A 20,407-nucleotide genomic window follows, 5' to 3' on the forward strand; every position below is an offset into this window, starting at 1 on the left:
GTCCCCTAGAACTTAGAACTACTTAAACCTAACTAACCTAAGGACATCACACACATCCATGCCCAAGGCAGGATTCGAACCTGCGACCGTAGCAGCAGCGCGGCTCCGGACTGGAGCGCCTAGAACCGCACGACCACCGCGGCCGGCCGCACCGAATAAACGCAGTGATCAATAACGAGCAATATGAGGGCAACAAAAAAAAGAAAAAAAAAGAAAGGAAGCGGCTAAGCTGCAGTGCTGAAGGTCGTAAATTCGTATACCACTTGGTAATATAATTTTCTTTCCTTTTCGTGTTTGTAGCACAGTCTGAGACTTCGTTATTCGTGAAAGTTAAGTACTTCCGTATGTTTCAGAAATGAAATTGCTGTGCGTGAAACAAATGACAGCGATATTTATATTTTTTCTTGTCAGAAATATGTCTCCATTCTTACCGAATACGTAGCGATTTGCGAGTATGTGGTCAGACAGTGATCTAAGAGCACAACATAAATTACTGCGAATAAACTAGCAGTAACCATCATTGCTTGTCACAGTGTAACGCAGCATGTTATTACGAGATAACACTCGGTGCAGTAAGGCACGCAGCCGTCTACTACAGTGGCTGCAGGACGGCTGTTTTTTTTTCCTCTGCTCACAGTACAGCTGACGCTGCCTCCCGTGATAACTGCATAGCGTAACATTCAGCCGATACGAAGATTCATACCCTCTACGAATCTAAGTAATCCATATTAGCTGTTATCCGATTTTGTTCAAATTTGGTACACAGCCTTTTGTTATTAATAGAATGCTGCCGTCAAAATGTCAGATTTTTATTTGTTATAGTTCCGGAGATAAAGAGAATTACCTAAAAGTCCTAAAACCTATGCTTGTTTTTTAAAACAAGGTTAGGAAATATAACACATCGACTTTCATTATCAGCCATTGAAAAGTTATCAGTACATAAATTAAATTAATTAGAATTTTCTGTTTAAAACTTTAGTCACTTTGCATTACTTGATACACAAATCTGTCAAAATTATTATTTGATTATATTTTGTCGTCCGAGTGCGTGACAATAATTGAGAGAGAGTATGTGGTACATACATTAAAATTTAATCTTTTACGTGAGACCGTGTACAAATGAACCGTGGGAAAGTTAAGTTGCCACCACGATTCAGGTGACGTATGTCTGTGTGAGCATGCTTTTCTATAAAAACAGCCTCAATGGAAATTAGAGGCGGAGTAAGTCTATCTATCAATTAGAAGAATACTTCGCACTTTGCTTATTTGGATTAAACATAATACAAGAAACTGAAGTTTAGCTGACATTAATTACTATCAAATTAATTATTGGACATGGCAAGACTCGCTGCAAGAATGATCAGAAAGGAAGTTCTGATTGGTCGTTTCGACAGCAAATCAGAAATAAGCTGTTCCCGCACGAATAGAGGAGTGTGCAGAGAGGAGAGTACCTCGGGAGAGTCGACTGCTAGCTGGCCTATGGATATCACCAGCTTGTGAGCAGAAAGATAGCGTTTCAGAAATGTTTGCAAATATTTTGAAACTTATGGGAGATATAAATACTATGAATGAATGGATTGTGTTCCAGAATTAAAATTACATTAAGCTCTGACATTAACATTAAAATGAAGGAAATGGGTTCTGATATAAAGAATTCTTTAAGTTCTGAAACAAATGGGTGGTATACTGAAGCTGACGGATTGGTGTCTGAAGCTAATCAAGGGGTTACTAACATGTCAATAGAAATAGAATCGAAGATCGAAAACAAAATTTCTAAATTAAGAGATTCGTGGAAAAACGATATGACCTTGTTTAGTGACAGAGTGGAAAGTGAAACTAGTAAAGTACAACAAGAATGTAATAATCCTGTTGCAACAGTAAAAAATAAATTGACATCTAGATTAAGCAAGGTGCTGATGACAGCAAACACTTAGCGGGACAAGTAAATGGAGATTTAAATAAAATGCAGCAACAAGTAAATAATGTGGAAAAGCAATATGAGGATAGTCACACGATAATGGGAAATGAAATCATGGAAGGAATGGATGTGTGTGAGAAATTTAATGTGCAATTCATTGCTAAATTTCGTTACCTGGAAACAAACATAACTCAATTTAGTACAGATGTAGTTGAACAAATGCGTAACCATGATGGTAGACTGGAAAGAGTAGAACAAAGTGCTACTAACACTAGTGACTATGTAATATCTAATGGTGTTGTGAATTCATCAGAAATTGCATATGTGACACATCGCCAGTTTTTGCGATTTGATCCCAGTAAAAAAGTACATTGTGAAGAATTTTGGGATGATTTTGAGGACGATTTGCCCAAATCATGGAATGATAAGCAAAACATTGACTTTATAGCGTCATATTTGATGGGTGAAGCTAGAGTGTGTGTGGTGGGGGGGGGGGGGAAATTGGATAGTAGATAAATAGGATAGAGGATTTTAAACTGGCATTTTTTGAGGAATATTAGGCAAAACGAAAGCAGAGGGAAGTTTTGAACAAATTCTGGTCAGGTGAGAAAAATGATCCGAAGAAAGATACTATTAAGAGTTTTGTGCAAAAATGGGTGACAACTTTGTCCTATTTGAGAGACAGAACAGATAATTATGGGGGTAGAGATTGAGTTGTCTTTGTACTGGCGTAATAAAAAAATCTCGGCACCTAGGGACGATATTGGTAAATTTATTAATTACACTGAGAAGGTAGAAAATCTTCTAAAGGAGGAGGAGAATGTTAGGAGGGATTACAGGCCTCCCGTTAACCAAAATGGAAACAGAGCCGAGGCACATGTAAGTAGAATAGGAGTGCAAAGATCCAGTAATTACAGGGGCACGTACCGCGGGCGAGGGGGTCCTGTTGGAAGTAGACATAATGGCAGAGACCAAAACGTTGAATGTAGACAGAAGCAGTCAGCTGACTGGGTGGAGTGGCGTAGACAGCCAGCCGAAAGAAATGTCAGTGCCTACGACCGCGTAGGAGAGGGGGAAAACTAATGGAAGTCAGTCTGTATTGGTGCTAGCAATTGCAGGCTGCGGCAGCACACGTTAAATCCACTAGCAATACGTTTTGTAAGGCAGCCACCAGATTAAAATCTTGGCATTGGTTTAGCAGAAACAGATGTTTCAGAGGAGACGGAAAGTGTTGAAATATGCGTTTTTGCGGGACGTGTAGTAGATTTTTGTGAAAGAAAAGGTCATAATAGCGATTTCAGGAACCACGTAAATGAGGAACAGCTATTAGAAGATAACGATTCAGAACAGGATGTTAGTGTGGGTGAGCATTACAATGCAGAGGAGGAGCCTAGAGTGATCTGTAGAATAAGCATTGGGGGGACGGTATTAGAGGTGTCTGAGGAAGAATCTACGTAGAAGAGCAGAGGAAGTTTATGTAGATTAGAAGGAGTTAATAGTGACGAAGAAGGAACATAAGTGGAGGAAGCAGGGGGTTATTTTTATAATAGGAAGGTTTGCAGAATCCGATATTATTATTAAAGAAGGAGAGTGTTTGGAGAAGTGTTTCGATTTGTCAGTAGTGGACAGACTAATTAACGCTGCCACATTTAATGAGGAAGAAGACTCCCTGAATACGTGCGTAATTTCCACAGAAGGTGTAGGATTCAATAGGCGCGTTGTAGTGCAAGATTTGTTAAACGAACTTCATTCTGAAGTCACAGAGAAAACTTCAGGACAGTCTATGGTAGATGTTGGGATCTTCCCATTAAAACTAGTAACAACTGTTTACGCCAGCCGCGGTGGTCTCGCGGTTCTAGGCGCGCAGTCCGGAACCGCGCGACTGCTACGGTCGCAGGTTCGAATCCTGCCTCGGGCATGGATGTGTGTGATGTCCTTAGGTTAGTTAGGTTTAAGTAGTTCTAAGTTCTAGGGGACTGATGACCACAGCTGTTAAGTCCCATAGTGCTCAGAGCCATTTGAACCATTTGAACAACTGTTTACTGGATAATAGTTCCGATTTATGTGCAGTGTCACAGAGTTTTGTGAATGCTCTCACTGTTAGTAAGGATGTGGTTAAAATGCCCGTGAATGGCATAAATATTATTGTAGCCACAGGGAAAGTAAGAAAGTAGTTAAACATAAAATTATGCTGCCTGTCAGGATTGGTGATGTGCAGTTGGACCAGAGTTTTCTGATAGTAAATGGCTTAAGCGTGGTACTGCCGGTGGGGAGCAGATTTCTTACAAAATTAGAAAGGAAAAGTGGATTTTGGACGTAATGAAGCGCTCATTGTGGCGCGGGGAAGATCAGTAGCTATCTCTCTTATTGGTAAAGAGCAATATGAATCCGACGAGCAAAGTGACATGACTATATGTTACTGCAGAAAGAAAGACGATATTGTGGGGTATAATGAGTATGGAGAAAGGAAGAAAGTAGATCCTTCTGAGGTAGAAAACATCCGAATAAGAATTAACGAAAAAGTACAGGGATTATCAGATTTGATAGAAACAGCAAAGGACGAGCCAAAAAAAATTTTGAGCAGACATCAGGAAGTCTTTTTTGACCACCCAGGACTAGTTCAAGATTACGAATGTCATCTAACTGTAAAAGTGGACGTACATTTCTTCCGAAAGCCATTCGGTGTTCGGGAGGTATATAAAGAAGCTATGAGAGATATGATTCAAAAAATGCTTAAATGGGATATGATAGAAAGGGGAAGTAGTGTGTATAACAACTCCTTGAGTGTGGGTCCTAAAAAAGATGGTTCAATTAGGCTCGTGTTGGACGCTAGAACTTTTAACAAAATAATATTGCAAGAGAGTGATAGGCCTGAAAATATTGAATAATCATTGCAAAGAGTTAACGGTGCAAAATTCTTCACATCCATGGATGTAACTTGTGGTTACTAGAACCTACCCTTAGCGAAAGAATCTAGGAAATACACAGCTTTCCTGTTCAAGAGAAGGTGCTATTGGTACAAGGTTGTGGCCTTTGGGTTAAACATCCGCGTTTGTGTATTTGTTAGAGCTATTTTCCAAGTGCTAGATGACCAGTTATTGAGAAGAATTACAGTTTATGTGGACGATGTGTTCATTTTAACTCCCAATTGGGAAGAACACTGTATGTTGTTGGATAAGGCTTTAGAAGCAATAGAAAGGGTTGGAATGAAACTCAAATGAGACAAAACGGAGTTGACGGGGAAATAAATAAAATTCTTAGTGGAAAAGGAATTATGCCTGATCCCGAAAAAATTAAAGCCATTAGGGATTTTTTACTACTCAAAAGAAATTAAAAGGTATGTTTGGCCTTTTTGGATTCTATCGAAAATCTGTGCCTGGACAATTATTCAGTTCCTCTTGTCCGAGAAAACCATTAAAGAAAAATGTAACATATAGATGGACGAATTAGTGTTGAAGAGCTTAAATGAGCGCTGCTAAGTAGTCATATCTTAAACCTTCCTCACTTTTCCAAGCCTTTCTGTCTTGGGTCAGATGCATGTGGTTCCGGTATGGGGGGGGGGGGGGAATTGTTCCAAATTGAAACAGAAGGAGAAAACCAAGATCACATAACGATCGCGTTTGCTAGTCGATCGTTGCAATAAGCGGGAAAGAACCATGGCATTTCTGAGCTGGAAGCTCTAGCAATTATATTTGGGCTACAGAAATTTGAACATTACCTATTAGGCCACAAAGTAATAGTTTACAGTGACCATCAGGCCTTAATATATTTGCAGACATGCCAACTATAACACAACAGACTGATGAGGTGGGCAATGTATCTCCATAAATTTGATATAGAGTTAAAATACATAAAGAGCTCATAGAACCTTGTAGCTGATGTATTGTCTAGAAATGTGAAAGAAAGCGGGAAGGAAGTAGATCCTTTAGGACAACGGGAAAGGAGTGATGTCTTGCTGGCAGCCATACAGTTAGAGGAAGAAGGACCGCTTGAACTAATTTGTAAGAACAGCAAGAGGGAACAAAATCCATATGACAATGAGGAAAAATGGCGCATCTGTTTCCCAGAACAACAGGTGGGCTTCCTGAAAGATTATGTGCATAGGATGTACAGGCATTATGGAGCCAGAAAACGCATTTTGAAATTGAATGAGGTAGTAATTTTCTATATCATGTGGCGCAGGGTACAGAAAAGGCTGGAATCTTGTGACAGATGTCAGAAGGCGAGAGCAAATAATAGAATCGTACAGGGACAAATGTATTCTGTAGAACCTTAAAATAGGCTAGATCTCATAGCTGTTGACCTTTTTGGCCATTGATCTGTTTTATTGAGGGTTGTGAGTATGTCTTTGTACTGGTAGATGGATTTACGAAGTATGTTACATTTTATCCTATAAAAAAGGCAAACTCCAAAGTAATTGATAGTTAACTAGAGAAATATTATTTTGTAAACATTGGAGTGACGAAAGCCACAGTATCAGATAATGGAGCACAGTTGGTGCCCAAGAAGTTTGAGGAATGTTTATACAAAAGAAGTATACAAAGATTTCATCCTATATTCCCCAGGGAAGTATGTGCGAAAGAACAGTGAAGGAACTAAATCGTCTCTGTAGGACGTATTGTCACAAGAAGCTTTGATCTTAGTCCTGCTACTTAGAATATTTTGGAGATGTGATTAATCACCTGAAACATGAAGCAATTGTACAGTTAATGTGTGGAATCCGACCAAATAACTTATTATTTGACATAGTTGAATATCCTACTCTTACTGAAATGGTCTTAGAGCAGAAAACGAGGCTAGTATTGGCAAATATTAGAAAAAAGGCTCTGGAAAGAAAATGAAGACACGATGCACAAGTGTGTCCTACAAGTTTTCAAGTAGGCGATTTAGTGCTGGTGAAAACCAAGGAAAAATCTAAAAAGCTCACTGCAGAAAGCAGAAAGTTTACAGATGAGTATGTGGGACCCTTTAGACTTGTGGCCAAGCCTTACACCAATGCATGTAAATTAGAATATGTCAAATCACTCAAACTTCTGCGATTACGAAATATCATTGATTTGAAGAAGTACACACAAAAGGATGATGGGGACAGTAGTAGTTAATAGGTTTTAGGGGATGCGGATTCTTAACATTGTCAGGTGTATGACTAACACCAGGCATCCCGAGTTGTTGGCAATATAATTTCCTTTTCGTTTCGTATTGTCAACCAAACTCTTCATCATTCGGAAAATTTTTGCTATTTTCTTTCCTTCTTCGCTATCGTTGTAAATAATGCATATAAAAATTACACAGAGAGTGAATGCCATCAGAAAATAGGAGAACTGGTAAAAGAAAGATATTTTAGGTGGCAAATGATTATTAAAGCCTAACACGAATGAATCTGGAGAGAAAGTGGTGTAAAAAGGTATACTGAAAAAATAATGTAATTTGACTCCTTAGCATGTGATTTCTAGGCCTTTTCAGAACATGTAGGAATGATGTTGGAAGACGTTTGTGAAAAGAAACATAAGGAAACTGCCTAGTAGAGATAAGTAAATATATTATGTATCTGATGTTTGTTTGAGAGCAACGTAATTGGAGAAAATATTTTGCACATTCCCAGTAATTTTGCATTCCTGTGGATAACAACTTGTTTTATGTAAAGTCATGTGATATTTAATAGTAACTGTAAAGTAATTTTTTTCTGATAACAAAAGTTAGAAATCTTTGTATATTTTTGAAAAAAGAAAATAAGTGTTTTTCTTCTCTTGCTTATATAGTAATAAGTATTGCTTTCAGCAGGAACTTGCTTAGGAATTCTCCCACTACATAATGCATATAATGATTTATTGAGAAAGAGTAAAGTAATAGTACGAATTTGGGTATTGTTGTTATTTTTGAATAATGGCTAATTCACTATTTACTGAAAATAATTAGTACTGTATAAGACTATTTGAGGAAAGATGTTGAATTTCAATGAATATTGAGTTTACTTGGAAATGAGTTTTGTGAAAATAAGCAGTAAATTTTGAGTACACTAAAAAACTGGAGGGTTCCTCATAAAGTTTCCCCTTTAGATTTGAGAACAAAAATACGAATCATGACACTTGTATATGTGTAAAGTTAGGCTGCAGAAATTGAGAACGGTGGCTTAGATGCACTGTATTCTTCAAGTACAAAATTTGATAAAACTGATCCGAGACTATAAGAAACCTGGTCTAGGATATATGACTGGATGCTCTATCACAGTGAAGTGCCTTTAAAGCAACCGAAGGGTAAGGGTGAGAAAAAAAATGTTCTGTCCCAGTGCTGCTACAGAAAGTAAGTGTTTTCTCACTAAAGTATGAATGAAAGACGCTCGCCAAAGCGAGAAGGTTAAGAATAAGTGAAAAAAAAACATTGTAATGATATAACGAAAGAACATTTTACCCACAGCGATGATTAAAGCTAATGTTATCCCGCTAGAAAACTTTGTGAAATAACGCTAATTAAGTTGAATCTTCTGTATAATAATATATTAGGTTTCATGAAAGCTACCATAGCGACTGTAAGGAGAATGAAGTGGTTTATTTCATTTCAAAACAATATAGAAATTAGTGAAGTAAATGAAGAAATTAAATTTTGATTTCGAGGAAAACTTGAGTATTTGCTCATGTAAATCAGTTTATCTGCTATCAAGTCGAAGCCTTTGAAATCTGATGTAACATCGTAAAAACTGTAGGGTAACTTTAGTATTTCGTTCATTTGAAAAAAATGTAAGTAGGAACAATTTTCACTAAAAATCCCATAGTTAAATTTATCGTATCAGTCGAAGAATTCAGTAATAACATCGCTGTTATATGAACCTTAAATGCACTTAAAAGTAATTTTAGGTTCGTAGGGGGTGTGTAACGCAGCAAGTTATTACGAGATAACATTCGGTGTAATAAGGTACGCTGCCATCTAGTACGGTGGCTGCAGGATGGCTATGTTTTTTTTTCTCTCTGCTTTTAACACTGCAAAAGCATTTACGTAGCTTATTCAATCAACTACCAAGTTTGGCTTAGTATGTACGATGCCCCAACAGAACATTTAGTCCTGTCACGGAAAAGCCACGTATAACACTACAGTATGCTACTGCTATACCATAACCTTGAAGTTGGAGGCAGGTCGTGAAATAAAACTACGTTGTTAAAGCAATTATGGTCTAAAGCAACAGAGCAGTGTTACCCTCTGAAAGGAATTTTGTTGTGTTGGCCGTGTTGTACCTAACACGCTACACCTTTTACATACAAATGAAAGTCAGAATTTCGTAAATATTTAAACAGTACAAACAATGTTTTACCTAGCTACACTGTTTAGAGAATAAGGGAAACGGTCACCAGCCTAATTACGTAAGAGAAAGATTAACGTTCTTGTTTAAGAAAGTAGGTATGAGTAACTTCTACAGACAAACACAGCCCATATTTTGCCACACGCCAGTCCAATGAACTCTGACACATACATATATTTACGGTAAGATTGAAGCTAAGAGCTAGAGCAGCACAAAGTATTTGCAAAAATATAACAGATACCGAAACACACTATTACTTTCAGGACTTCTTTAAACTGAACGGTCATTATTACATTACTATTATCATTCACTGCAGAATCATTAATTTGACATAGGTTCAGTATCATTGTTCAAATATTTTCCTAGCTGGCATGAAATAATAAATGTAGTATACTGCAAAATTATGAACTGGTCACAGGTTAAGTATCTCCAACTATATACTATTCTGTTTAGAATGAAGGTTAAATGGAATTCACTAACAGGTTACTTCTCACTATCTTTTGAATAAAGAAATTATTGTTTTCACAAATAGTGGTCTTCCCGTTACTTGTTACCTAGCATTAGCACAATAGACAAACTGTGGATCCTGTTATACTATTAATGTGCACTTCCAATACACAAGAGAGACAAACACTTAGCAATCATGAACATATAATTTTTTACTATTGCAGTTTTCCACTTTTACTACAGTGAAACACAATGTTGACAAATTTTACAAGAAACTGACTCACCCTTAAAATTTTACTACAGGTAGCACTATGATCATTAACTAAGCAAAACTTTATAAGCCTCAATTTTAAGAACTTGAGTTTATAAAAGAAACAGCAAATTGTTTTTATTACCACAATCTTCTACTTTCAAGTAAATGATTAAATAGGTGACTTTGAAACTTCACAAAACTACATTTACAACCTCCCACAATTTCACTAAATCCACAGTAAATTTGAATATTCCCTTCTCATCAAAGCTCAAACAACATTATTTAATGTTGTGAAGCTTTCATTTTTTTTCACGAACTAGGACCCTCGGTAATCATAGTTTAAATGGAGAGGGACCTGAAAGGTGTTGTGATAGGGAAAAATCAAGGTAGGTACATGAATTCAATTATTAGTTACCTTATATTTGAACAAACTAACACATCCAATAAGCTGATCCTTCACTGTACATTATTATAGCATTCCGTTACAGTGATTTCTCAGTGTGGTGGCAACTACATGTTGGTAGTTGGATTTGCAGGCAGGATTGCTGGACTCTGTCCATTCTTTGTGGCGATGATGGATACCAATTTCAGAACCGTTCCCGCTATTTATCCATCCATAAGAAAGTGGCAGAAAAAGCCTCTCTCGGAACCGGCACAATATACAACTTTAACATGGCAGTGCACAGTTTGGCAGCTCGTCCCCGACGGACTCTTGGTTCCACCTTTTCTACCTAGGCCAGCCACAATTTGCGCGCGCTACACAGTTCCGTTCCCGAGGGGAACCACTACACCTTCTACATACAAACTAACTAAGAATCCTAGGTGAAGGTCAGCAGTTAACATAACAGCAAACATACATTTTAAATAAGACAGAACATTTGCACATATTGACATTTCTACAAAAAATTATTCACACAGAAATTACAATTATATACAGTAAGTTTTGTTCCCTCCAAATGGGACAAAGAATTTAAATGACAGATATACTACATTGCACAGAATCAGACCATGACATCAAAGTTTTAACAAAGAAAGGAGAATACCAGTTTGTGTTACTGATCAAACACATTTACAGAAGCTCAACGATGTAACATTAAATGAAACAAAAGCAAAATAAATCAGTAGAGCACTAGAGTTATGGTGTTACATGCTCACAGCACAACTGACGCTGCCTCCCATGATAACTGCATAGCGTAACGTTCAGTCGATACGAAGATTCATACCTTCTACGAATCTAAATAATCCATATTAGTTATTATCCGATTTTGTTCAAATTTGAGCTCAGTCTTTTGTTATAAATGAAATGATTCTGTCTAAATTTCAGATTTTTATTTATTATAGTTCCAGAGATAAAGGGAATTACCTAAAAGTCCTAAACACTACGCTTCTTTTTTAAACAAAGTTAGATACCATTGAAAAGTTATCAGTGCATTAAAATGAATTAATTAGAATTTTCTTTTCAAAACTTTGTATTAAGTGATACAAAAAACTGTCAAAATTATTATTTGATTTTATTTTCCTTCGTGAGGGCGCCGCGCGGGATTAGCCAAGCTGTCTGAGGCGCTGCAGTCATGGACTGTGCGGCTGGTCACGGCGGAGGTTAGAGTCCTCCCTCTGGCATGGGGTGTGTGTGTTTGTCCTTAGAATAATTTAGATTAAGTAGTGTGTAAGCTTAGGTACTGATGACCTTAGCATTTAAGTCCCATAAGAATTCACACACAGTTGGACAGTTGAGTGAGTGCGTGAGAATGTCTGAGAGAGTGTATGTGGGACATAAATTAAAATTTAATCTTTCATTTCAATTAAAACCTTGTACAAACGAACCATGGGAAAGTTTAGTTGCAATCACGACTCAGGTGACGTATGTCGTCGTCAATATGCTTTTGTATAAAAGTAGCCACAATGTATGTTAGAGGCGGAATGAGTTAATTTACCAATTTGAAGAATATTTCACACTTTGCTTATTTGGATTGAACATAATACAAGAAACTGAAGACTTGCTGGCATTAATTAGTATCAAATTAGTGGCTGGATAAGGAAAGACTTGCCTTGAGAATGATCAGGAAGGAACGTTCTGATTTGTCGTTTAGGTCAACAGCCAACCAGGAGTATGCTGTTCCTGTGTGGATAGAGGAGTGTATAGAGAGGAGGGTACCTCGGGAGAGTCGCTTGCTAGCCGGCCTATGGATAACACGACGTTAGATCGCTGCATAAAAATACTCTGTAAGATGAGGAAATAGTGAGATAATTTCGATTCGAACATATCTTGACTGAATGGGCTGGAGCTACCAACATTTTAATGAAAGTTCGGTGTTTCACAGTTAAATAGTTCGAGAGATATGAGCGTGTGAACTTACTGGTCGTAGTAACAACACCGCTTGGCGTGTTTCTTGCTCTGTACGGATTATTTTGGGGAACACGTCTTACGAAGAAGACCACTGAAACGAACGAATGCTTAACTCGTGAATAGTTGTGTGTATGTGACTAGTAGAACGTGAAAATTAGTAGGGTCGGTCTTGAAAAAATTCTGGCTGCTTTTCGAGTGAACATTTGTTATACAGACAGTGAACTTTCAATGATAACGTTTCACCATATTAAATACGGACTTGATAGCCATTTCGTGTGTTTCAATATAAATAAATAACTGAGTTAATCTAGTTTTAAACGATTTTCTGCAAGTAGACTGAATAACCCAAACGCCTGACTTTTTAGTCATGAACTTTCAGGAACTTACTTTCAAGTAGAGTTACGCGGCCTTTGCGTGGTAGGTATTAAGTAGTGGGTTCATCAACGCTGCTTTACACTGCCTAGCACGTATCTGCTACCACAGAGTAAAGGGACACCGGCAAGAATCCTATGGAGGTAGGTGGACTGAACGATAGCGTTCACAACAACGCAGACGACCGACCACGCCCCGACGCAACAAGTATTTATCTACGATCGAATCCTTAACCACAGTAGACAGAGATGGAAGATCCGCTCTATAATATTTTTAGACTATACGACCATATACGAAACATTTTGATTCACCAGGTGCACGTTATACACGACGACGAACTTCAGTAGCTGCACTTCCCACATGCTCTGGGAAAGGCGTTTTCAAATTTTGTTTGGAAGATACACCATATAGAGAAGTGGGCTACGTCATTATTTGGGTATCTAGGAGCGAGTTGCAACCATATTCTGTGCATCTTCTTCCTCTTTAACATTCTCTTAAATAATTTTTCGAGTTCACTAATGTATGTTCGGTCTAGGTTAGTAAAGATTCGTGCATCTGTGAAAAGATACAGATGGCGAAGATACAACTACTGCCACCGTCACAGCTTAGCAACAGATCGAGAACGCGATAAAATTTCGGTCCTATATGAAATCATTAAGCAGGTCTAAGGATTCGTTCCAGTCACTCATAGACCAATCTGGTGTGGCAGCAGAAGATAGCAAAACGAAAGCTGAAGGTCTGAATTTTGAGTTTAAGGTATCGCTGACGCAGCAGAATCAAACTAACATACCGTCGTTTGGCTATTACATGATATGGTAGTAAGCAGCCCTGATGTAGAGAGTCAACTGAAAGAGTTGAAAACAAAAAAGTTGACAGATTCGGATAGATTTGCACTTAGGTTTTACAGAAATGTTTCACTAATAAAAGAAGCGAAAAGCGTATGGAAATCACAGACAGAACACAACTCCACGAATTTTGAGACGCTAAACAGAAAAAATGCCGATTGTTTCAGGTGATTTTATAGATGCATTTGTGCAATGTGGAACTACATTCCTAACTCACATTCCGAAACGTTAAATCCAAAGCAATATGTCGATATGAATGAGAATAAAATAATAACCCATGTATGACGGTTTCCAGAACATAGTGAAATGTCGCAGGGTTAATATGCTTGTCTGAAAACACGTGGTCAGCGAAATTTGAGCAGCACTACTTTCTTTAAACACACTATTCGGTACTGCGGAGAACAGAGTGGTTGGCTGCGTCGGCTGCCAGCCGCTTGGGGCTCGAGCCGCTGCGGCGCCACAGTGTGGATGCGCGGATCTGAGGCAGACTGCGTTTGATTGGTTGGCGTGAGGAGAACTGACTTCAGCGTCTCGGTTCGCTGGAGCCATGCGGCGTCGCTTCCAATATGCTTACAGAATAATGTGGGGGCTCTCCTTGGAAAACAACGCCGCTCGGTGCGGTCGCCTACCGACTGACAATGTTGAGTGTTTATGGAAAAAGTTCAAGGCAATCGTAAAATGCGTTTTAGACAGGTACGTGTCGAGTAAAACTGTGAGGGACGGGAAAAACCCACCGTGGTACAACAACAAAGTTAGGAAACTACTGCGAAAGCAAAGAGAGCTTCACTCCAAGTTTAAACGCAGCCAAAACCTCTCAGACAAACAGAAGCTAAACGATGTCAAAGTTAGCGTAAGGAGGGCTATGCGTGAAGCGTTCAGTGAATTCGAAAGTAAAATTCTATGTACCGACTTGACAGATAATCCTAGGAAGTTCTGGTCTTACGTTAAATCAGTAAGTGGCTCGAAACAGCATATCCAGACACTCCGGGATGATAATGGCACTGAAACAGAGGATGACACGCGTAAAGCTGAAATACTAAACACCTTTTTCCAAAGCTGTTTCACAAAGGAAGACCGCACTGCAGTTCCTTCTCTAAATCCTCGCACAAACGAAAAAATGGCTGACATCGATATAAGTGTCCAAGGAATAGAAAAGCAACTGGAATCACTCAACAGAGGAAAGTCCACTGGACCTGACGGGATACCAATTCGATTCTACACAGAGTACGCGAAAGAACTTGCCCCCCTTCTAACAGCCGTGTACGGCAAGTCTCTAGAGGAACGGAAGGTTCCAAATGATTGGAAAAGAGCACAGGTAGTCCCAGTCTTCAAGAAGGGTCGTCGAGCAGATGCGCAAAACTATAGACCTACATCTCTGATGTCGATCTGTTGTAGAATTTTAGAACATGTTTTTTGCTCGAGTATCATGTCGTTTTTGGAAACCCAGAATCTACTATGTAGGAATCAACATGGATTCCGGAAACAGCGATCGTGTGAGACCCAACTCGCTTTATTTGTTCGTGAGATCCAGAAAATATTAGATACAGGCTCCCAGGTAGATGCTATTTTTCTTGACTTCCGGAAGGCGTTCGATACAGTTCCGCACTGTCGCCTGATAAACAAAGTAAGAGCCTACGGAATATCAGACCAGCTGTGTGGCTGGATTGAAGAGTTTTTAGCAAACAGAACACAGCATGTTGTTATCAATGGAGAGACGTCTACAGACGTTAAAGTAACCTCTGGCGTGCTACAGCGGAGTGTTATGGGACCATTGCTTTTCACAATATATATAAATGACCTAGTAGATAGTGTCGGAAGTCCCATGCGGCTTTTCGCGGATGATGCTGAAGTATACAGAGAAGTTGCAAGATTAGAAAATTGTAGCGAAATGCAGGAAGATCTGCAGCGGATAGGCACTTGGTGCAGGGAGTGGCAACTGACCCTTAACATAGACAAATGTAATGTATTGCGAATACATAGAAAGAAGGATCCTTTATTGTATGAGTATATGATAGCGGAACAAACACTGGTAGCAGCAACTTCAGTAAAATATCTGGGAGTATGCGTGCGGAACGATTTGAAGTGGAATGATTATATAAAATTAATTGTTGGTAAGGCGGGTACCAGGTTGAGATTCATTGGGAGAGTCCTTAGAAAATGTAGTCCATAAACAAAGGAGGTGGCTTACAAAACACTCGTTCGACCTATACTTGAGTATTGCTCATCAGTGTGGGATCCGTACCAGATCGGGTTGACGGAGGAGACAGAGAAGATCCAAAGAAGAGCGGCGCGTATCGTCACAGGGTTATTTGGTAACCGTGATAGCGTTACGGAGATGTTTAACAAACTCAATTGGCAGACTCTGCAAGAGAGGCGCTCTGCATCGCGGTGTAGCTTGCTCGCCTGGTTTCCAGAGGGTGCGTTTCTGGATGAGGTATCGAATATATTGCTTCCCCCTACTTATACCTCCCGAGGAGATCACGAATGTAAAATTAGAGAGATTCGAGCGCGCACGGAGACTTTCAGACAGTCGTTCTTCCCGTGAACCATACGCGACTGGAACAGGAAAGGGAAGTAATGACAGTGGCACGTAAAGTGCCCTCCGCCACACACCGTTGGGTGGCTAGCGGAGAATAAATGTAGATGTAGATGTAGATCTGATTCGCAGAGCGGGCGAAAGATACAGAACGGGGCCCCAGAGCAGTTCACAGAGAGGAGCATTACGAATAATATCAGTCCAGGTGAGCAGGCAGATTTGAAGCTGCAGCGAGCGTCTACCGACGGTGTGGGAGCCGCAACAGTCAGTAGCAGTTGATTTCGCTGTTGTTTTCGATATGGTGACACCGCAGCTCAGCAGAATTTAGGGCCTTCCTAAATGCGTTGAGTTCCATGCCATTGCGCTGTATTTAAAGCTGGCAGATTCATTTCTATTACTTTTCTCGCTACAAGTGGACGACATCCTTTATTGTCAGTACTTAAAGTATTGTAGAACTTTATCAAGGGGCGATAAGTTCAATACGAAATAATGCCAGGTCGAATTCAGAGAGATAGTTAAGGCTAGGGGATGTTCTTGTCAATCGAAACTTTCAATTGAATAAAAAAGCTATTCTGATGGGATATTTTTTACGTATTTACACACTGAAGAGCCACAGAAACTGGTACACCTGCCTGGTATCGTGTAGGGCCCTCGCGAGTCACCTGACAGAGTTGTATCTACATGTATCACGGGTCCCATATCACTGAAACTGCAGACGCCCCACACCACTTCAGAGCCTTCACCAGCTCGCTGATATGCAGGGTCCATGGATTCATGAGGTTATCTCCATACCCATACATATCCATCCACCTGATAGAATTTGAAACGAGACTCGTTCGGCCATACAAGATGTTTCTGATCATTAATCCTCTGATGTCATTATTGATGGGCCAATGGAAGGTGTAAAGGATTGTGTCGTGCAGTCATCAAGGGTATACAAGTTGGCCTTTGGCTGCGAAGCCAATTTCGGTGATGTTTTGTTGAAGGGTTCACAGGCTGACACATGTATTTTCTATTGACTTCCATACACGAGCAGTATGTGATTTTGTAATATCTTGGCGCTAGTTATCTTTTTCCTAGCTATACATTTATTCCATATTCCCTTCCAGTTCAAAACCGGTGTGTGTTATTACACTCCATGCTTCATACTGCGCGACCTTCTACGCTGAAGAGCCAAAGAAACTGGTACTCCTGCGTACGAACTGCCACAACAGAACGTAGCATGGACTGGACTGATGTCTGAAGTAGTGCTGGGGGAAATTGACACCATGAATTCTGCAGGGCTGTCCATAAATCCGTAAGAGTACGAGGGGGTGGAGATATCTTCTAAACAACAGGTTGCAAAGCATCCCAGATAAGGCTCCAGAATGAGATTTTCACTCTGCAGCGGAGTGTGCGCTGATATGAAACTTCCTGGCAGATTAAAACTGTGTGCCCGACCGAGACTCGAACTCGGGACCTTTGCCTTTCGCGGGCAAGTGCTCTACCATTATCTGCCAGGAAGTTTCATATCAGCGCACACTCCGCTGCAGAGTGAAAATCTCATTCTGGAAACATCCCACAGGTTGTGGCTAAGCCACGTCTCCGCAATATCCTTTCTTTCAGGAGTGCTAGTTCTGCAAGGTGCGCAGGAGAGTTTCTGTAAAGTTTGGAAGGTAGGAGACGAGATACTGGCAGAAGTAAAGCTGTGAGGACCGGGTGTGAGTCGTGCTTCGGTAGCTCAGATGGTAGAGCACTTGCCCGCGAAAGGCAAAGGTCTCGAGTTCGAGTCTCGGTCGGGCACACAGTTTTAATCTGCCAGGAAGTTTCATCCCAGATAAGCTTAACAATATTCATGTCAGGGGACTCTGGTGGCCAGTGGAAGAGTTTAAACTCAGAAGAGTGTTCCTGGAGCCTCTCTGTAGCAATTATGGACGTGTGGGGTGTCCATTGTCCTGCTGGAATTTGCAAAGTCCGTCGCAATGCACAATGGACACGAATGGATGCAGGTGATCACACAGGATTATTACGTGTCACCTGTCAGAGTCGTATCTAGACGTATCAGGGGTCCCATATCACTCCGCACACCACTACAAATCCTACACTAGCTTGCACAGTCCCTTGCTGACATACAGGGTCCACAGATTCATGAGGTTGTCTCCATACGTGTACGCGCCCATCCGCTCGATACAATTTGAAAAGAGCCTCATCCGACCAGGCAACATGTTTCCAGTCATCAACATTCCAGTGTTGGTGTTGAAGGACCCAGGCGAGGCGTAAAGCTTTCTGAGGTGCAGTCATCAAGGTTACGAGTGGGACTGCAGCTCCAAAAGCCCATATCGCTGATGTTTCGTTGAATGTTCCATACAAACACGGGAGAACTGCCGGATATCAGTAACGTCCTGCCACGATATTTCGGCGCAGAGTCTTCTGGCCATCTTCAGGTGAGTGCCACTGTAGCAGTACTGGCGAGTACGCGCTGAGCTCCACTAGTTAAAGCCGTACTGGGGTGACAGTGCGCATGAGACTACGAAGTTTCTCTGTAACAGGATTCCAAGCAGAGTTCAGCTGATAACCGTTATCTCGATTGATGAGAGTCTCGTTGTCAGACAATCTTATTTCCACAGATTCATTGATAATCGAGCTCCAAAAGTTTGATGTATGGGCCAAAATTTTTGTGTCGTTGTAATTCATGGAATGGTCTGTGGAAATACAATGTTCGGCGATTGCGGACTTGGTGGGTTGGAGAAGACGAGTATGCCGTTGGTGTTCCACAATGCTTTCTTGCACAGTTCGTGTTGTTTGCCTATATATGATTTGCCGCATTCACAAGGAATTTTGTAAACACCTGGTTTACGCAGGCCCAGGTCGTCTTTAACGGATCCCACCAGTGATGAAATTTTGGAAGGAGGGCGAAAGATGACTCTCACTTAATACTTTCTCAATATTCTGCCTATCTGTGAAGAATGGTTCGCACACTGACACTTGTTGGTGGCACAGCATAGAAATCTGCTGCAATTTGCGGAAGTGTTGGACTTGTGTCACGTTGAACGATTCTATTCATTCGCCGTTGGTCCCGTTCTTGAGGTATCTTTTTCGGCAGCAGCTATGTCGGAGATTCGATGTTTTACCAGATTCCTGATTTCTCAGTATACACGTGAAATGGTCTTAGGGGAAGATTCCCACTTCATTGCTACCTCAAAGATGCTGTGTCCCATCGCTCGTGCGCAGACTAGAATACCACGTCCAGAGTTACTTAAATGTTGATAACCGGCCATTGTAGCAGCAGTAACCAACCTGATAACTGCGTCAGACACTTTTTGTCTTGCATAAGCCGTATTCTGCCTGTTGAAATGTCTCTATATTTGAATACGCATGTATATACGAGTGTCTTTGGCGCTTCAGTGTATAGTCTCATGTGAAACGTTTCTTACACTAACTTACAAACTACACTACTGGCCATTAAAAATGCTACACCACGAAGATGACGTGCTACAAACGCAAAATTTAACCGACAGGAACAAGATGCTGTGATATGCAAACGATTAGCTTCTCAGAGCATTCACACAATGTCGGCGCCGGTGGCGAGACTTAGAACGTGCTGACATAAGGAAAGTTTCCAGCCGATTTCTCCTACACAAAGAGCAGTTGACCGGTGTTGCCTGGTGAAACGTTGTTGTGATGCCTCGTGTAAGGAGGAGAAATGCGTACCACCACGTTTCCGACTTTCATAAAGGCCGAATTGTAGCCTATCGCAATTACGGTTTATCGTATCGCGACATTGCTGCTCGCGTTGGTCGAGATCCAATGAGCGTTAGCAGAATATGGAATCGGTGGGTTCAGGAGGGTAATACGGAACGCCATGCTGGATCCCAACGGCCTTGTATCACTAGCAGTCGAGATGATAGGCATCTTATCCGCATGGCTGTGACGGATCGTGCAGCCACGTCTCGATCCCTGAGTCAACAGATGGGGACGTTTGCAAAACAACAACCTTCTGCACGAACAGTTTGACAACGTTTGTAGTAGCATGGACTATCAGCTCGGAGACCATGGCTGCGGTTACCCTTGACGCTGCATCACAGACAGGAGCTTCTGCGATGGTGTACTCAACGACGAACCTGGGTGCACGAATGGAAAAACGTCATTTATCGGCTGAATCCAGGTTCTGTTTACAGCATCGTGATGGTCGCATCCGTGTTTGGCGACATCGCGGTGAACGCACATTGGAAGCGTGTATTCGTCATCGCCATACTGGCGTATCACCCGGCGTGATGGTATGGGGTGCCATTGATTACACGTCTCGGTCACCTCTTGTTCGCATTATCGTCACTTTGAACAGTGGACGTTAAATTTCAGATGTGTTACGACCCGTGGCTCTACCCTTCATTCGATCCTTGCGAAACCCTACATTTCAGC

This window comes from Schistocerca piceifrons, unplaced genomic scaffold, assembly GCF_021461385.2.
Source record: "Schistocerca piceifrons isolate TAMUIC-IGC-003096 unplaced genomic scaffold, iqSchPice1.1 HiC_scaffold_1870, whole genome shotgun sequence".
Lineage (NCBI taxonomy): Eukaryota > Metazoa > Arthropoda > Insecta > Orthoptera > Acrididae > Schistocerca > Schistocerca piceifrons.